A 5,013-nucleotide genomic window follows, 5' to 3' on the forward strand; every position below is an offset into this window, starting at 1 on the left:
AGATTGTTCCTAGAAAAGGAAATGGAATGCCCAAGATTTGGAGGATTAACACTCGAATAGATCTCTAAAGTCAGTCTATATGTGGGCGTGATTTTTCTATACAGTGATCTTCTCTCTGACTGCCAAACCTAAGCCATAAACAATCCATCTACACTACATAGTGTATATAGCTCCTCATATATTGCTCCTCCCTCATTCCAGAATCCCTTCTACCTCCTTATCCCCCAATCCTGATCCCTTCTGTATTTAACCCTCTTTACCCTCAGTTCTTAACTCGTTAGGCACCAAGACCGACATCCTGCCCCAAGAAACCACCACCCAGCTCCTCGAGGAAAAGACACTCTATCAGTCCCCCATATCGTGCCTCAGCAAGAAACTACAACCAACACGTCTTCTGACTCATGCTATGTGGCCCCTCTTATCCCCCTCAAATCGTGGACTATAGTTTGATACCAGATTCAGCTTCAGAAAAACCCCCAGCTCAAGGACACTACATGATTCCGTAATGCCGCAAATCATGTCTCAAACCTAAGACCAAGGTCTGCGATAAAAAAAAGTGCTTTGGTTTTTACCCACCACAAGAATATCTCAAAAGACCTAATTGGGAGGCCTATATTGCCTTTGTATGTTTAATAATAATGCATCTTAAGATGTGTATTCCTAAATACAAAGGTAGCCTTTATAAATATAAATATAAAGATATTGATGTAGGCATCACTTGTTTTCAATTACCTTTATTTAAATGCAGTTTTATTTATTTGTTTTTATTTTTTATTTGTTCTATTACATATATATATATACATATATATATACATACATACATATTTTCTTTATCCTCATCAGTGCTGGTGCTGCTTGGTACAAAAACCAAGAAAAAGTCTTTCCTGCCATAAAATCTCAGGTCAACCAAAGCACAAAAACTATGTAGCCTTTCATCCTTACTCAGAATAGCACCAGCAATACAATATGACACCATACGCTTTTGTATAGGCACAGTAAAAATAAGTGGGGGGGGGGAAACGATAGACACAGAAACAAGTTCTTATCTTCTAGGGATAAGAACTCACACTTTTTATAACACAGGGGTGCTTCCCATCCTGAACATGTGTCATGTGGATACAACTCAGTCTCCCTCAGATTGGACAGTGTTAGTCCAATCCCGAACCCCAGATCCCAGATATAGAACAGTACAGCTCCCTGAAACACCACCAGAACCAAGCTCAGTTGGGAAATTTCTAACACTGCTCTGGCACCAACTCGAATTAGTTCTAATATGACACCTGACAATGAGGATATTACAACTTGATCTAAGACCAGGTTGTCCTATCACATCACCTAAGAGTAAGTGGAAATCAGAAGTGTATCATCTTTTGATCTGTGCAAAAACTAAGAGCACTAACTACAGAAAATTGACTTTGAATCCATGACTGGGCAGAACTTAACTGGGGATCAATAAGGAAAACCCTACCCTAGGCTGTAGCCTAGGACTCATGCAGAAATCAAGATCTCTAATTACAAAGGCTCAACTTTGACAACAGAGACTGAGCAGAACTTTTGGAACCATAATATCCTAGGCTTTGGCTTAGAATCTGAGCAAAAACAAAGAACACTTATTATAGAATATTGAACACAACAATAATAATGGAACAGAACTTCTAGAACCATAAAGACTCTATCCGAGACCTTGTCCTATGACTTGCGCAAATACCAAGATCTCTAGCTACAGTGGCCTGATTTTATCATCCACAACTGAGAGGAAAGTTTCCTGGCACCATAAAAAATGCCCTTGGGATGTGGTAATGAGCATTGGTAGTTGTTGTCATAACGGTATGCTTTAAGGGTGGAGAAATCCTGAATCTCTTAGGCCAAGGGAATTTTCTTTCTTCCCCAATATTTACTGTGCCTATGCAAAAATAAATAAATAAATAAAAGATGGAAAAATGAAACGGTGGGGGAGCACCAAACCCTGCCACACCAGCACTCCTTTCTTTTGTTTTTTGTTTTTTTTTTTTGTTTATGTTTTTATTTTCCTTTTTTTTTTTTCTTCCACTTTTTTCTTTTTCACTCTTGTGGTTATTATTTGGTGATTTTTTTTGTTGCTGGGTGCATTTTTTCTTTTATTTTGGTAGTTGCTACCAAATTTTTTCTTTTCTTTTTCTTTTCCTTTTTATCTCTAACAGAATCACATAACTTTAATCATTTAGCCTCATTAATTGAGGAGGGAAAAGGATGGTACTAGGACCAGACAGTCATATGAACATGTAGAGGAAATGATCAAATGTGAACATCAAACCCAAAGACAATGACAACAGAATTGATACCCAATCTACAACAAGCTGTAAAGTGGAGACCAGTTACACTAGTATTCTAGGAGGTAAATGAGGGAGATATGGGATGCATGCTGAGAACAGGGGTGGAGGGAGGACAACACTGGTGGTGGAAATGCCCCCTCATTCATTGTCACTATGTACCTTAAATATCACGTGAAAGATTTGTAATTCAGTTTGGTCACAATAAAAATTAAAAAAAATTTAAAAATTAAAGAAAAAGACATGGGAGCAGAAAAGAAAAAAAGAAAAGGCAAACAAAGAAAAAGAAAACTAGGTGTTATAAATACCCATTTCGAAGAAGAAAGAGAAAAAAGAAGAAAAAGGTTACAAAACAAGAAAAAAAAAAAAACCCGGACCAGCAACTTCTTAAAAAATGGTTGTGTCTTCTTCTTCTTCTTCTTCTTCTTCTTCTTCTTCTTCTTCTTCTTCTTCTTCTTCTTCTTCTTCTTCTTCTTCTTCTTCTTCTTCTTCTTCTTCTTCTTCTTCTTCTTCTTCTTCTTCTTCTTCTTCTCCCCCTCCTCCTTCTTCTCCTCCTTCTCCTCCTCCTCCTTCTCCTTCTTCTTCTTCTTCTTCTTCTTCTTCTTCTTCTTCTTCTTCTTCTTCTTCTTCTTCTTCTTCTTCTTCTTCTTCTTCTTCTTCTCTTCTTTCTTCTCCTCTTTCTCCTCCTCCTTCTCCTCCTCCTCCTTCTCCTTTTCTTCTTCTTCTTCTTCTTCTTCTTCTTCTTCTTCTTCTTCTTCTTCTTCTTCTTCTTCTTCTTCTTCTTCTTCTTCTTCTTCTTCTCCTTCTCCTCCTTCTTCTTCCCCTTCTCCTCCTCCTTCTTTTCTTCTTCTTCTTCTTCTTCTTCTTCTTCTTCTTCTTCTTTTTCTTCTTTTCTTTTTCTTCTTCTTCTTTTTCTTCTTCTTCTTCTTCTTTTTCTTCTTCTTCTTCTTCTTTTTCTTCTTCTTTTTCTTCTTCTTCTTCTTTTTCTTCTTCTTCTTTTTCTTCTTCTTCTTCTTCTTCTTCTTCTTCTTCTTCTTCTTCTTTCTCCTCCTCCTTCTTCTTTCTCCTCCTCCTCCTCCTCCTTCTCCTCCTCCTCTCTTCCTCCTCCTTCTCCTCCTCCTTCTCCTTCTCCTCCTCCTCCTTCTTCTCCTTATCCTCCTCCTCCGCCTCCTCCTCCTCCTTCTTCTTCTTCTTCTTCTTCTTCTTCTTCTTCTTCTTCTTCTTCTTCTTCTTCTTCTTTCTCCTTCTTTCTTTTTTTGGATAGGCACAGTCAACATTGGGGAAATTAGAACGTGAATTCCCCTGGCCTAGGAGATACAGGGTTTCTTCACCCCTGAAGCATACTGCCATGGGAACAACTACAGGTTCCATACTCACTCATTTACACACTCCAAGATATTTTTATGGTGCCAAGAAGATTTCCACTCAGATGTGTGTGATGACATCCCACTTCTGTAGCTTGAGATCTTGTTATTTGCATAGGTCATAGGGCGAAGGCTAGGAGAGTTTTTTTTTTAATGGTTCTATGAGTTCTGTTCAAATGCTGTTGTTGCAATCAGTCTTCTGTAATTAGTGGACTTGGTTTTTGCACAGATCCTAGGACAGAGCCTAGGATACAGACTTTCAGCATTGTTCCAGAAGTTCTGCTCAGTCACAATTATCAAAGTCAGACCTCTGGGGTTAGAGATCTTGGTGTTTGTATGAATCCTAGGCCAAGGTCTAGGCTAGGAACTTCCTCATTGGTCCCTTGATAGGCTCTGTCCAGTCCATGTTTGTCAAAGTCAGTCTTCTGTAGATAGCGATTTTGGATTTTGCTATGGCAAAGAATTATATGTCTCCTGATTGCATCATACTGTTAGGTGATGAGATAGGGCAGCCCTCTCTTAGCTACAATAATAACAACACTTTAAATACAATCCAAGGCATGGGGGTGGCAAGAGGAAAAAGCAGTTACAGAGAGGTTGTGGGGAAAGATAACCTTGACAGGGACCATTGTCATTCATATTTGCAAGAACATATTGACCAACATTTTTACATTTCTGTGATTGTCCACATGAGTTACTATGTGTTATTCACCTAAAGGTGAACATACTCATTGACATCAGCAGTATACAGCAGCTCTCTCTTCTGCAAGGAGAGTGAATTCAGAAATAAGCAAAAGATATCAAGCACAGGCTTCAAACAACATTTTATCCAACTTATTCTTTTAAAGTTGAACTCAAAATATATTTCACATAAATATAGGAATTTAGAACTTGTACTAAAACAAGTGGTAAAACTATGCCACACTGACTTAAGGAACTCTTTATTAAAATTTAATATTAAAAAGTAGAATGGTCAATCACAAATATGAGAGGAAAATAATACATTTTAAACTGAGTATAGAAGCTTTCTCTATGTAAAACTAAATAAAATTTCTATGAAAATGCTATGCAAATGGAAGTTGCCTTTTTTTAAGTAAAGAAAACAACCTTGTAATTATGTTCTTCATTTTTATTTCTTTCATTGACATTTCCAAGAATGCACAATACTGTCTTTCTAATGATCCAGTTAAAATGCAATCAGATAATTATAATATGATATGATAAGTGTGGGAGATTAATTCTGTATAGAGTGGGGGCTGGGTAAGGCTTCAAAGAGGAGGTGACTTATGAATTGGACTCTCAGGAGCAAATAGAAATTCAACAGAAGTGATCAGAGGGAA

The sequence above is a fragment of the Suncus etruscus genome, chromosome 5 (assembly GCF_024139225.1).
Source record: "Suncus etruscus isolate mSunEtr1 chromosome 5, mSunEtr1.pri.cur, whole genome shotgun sequence".
Lineage (NCBI taxonomy): Eukaryota > Metazoa > Chordata > Mammalia > Eulipotyphla > Soricidae > Suncus > Suncus etruscus.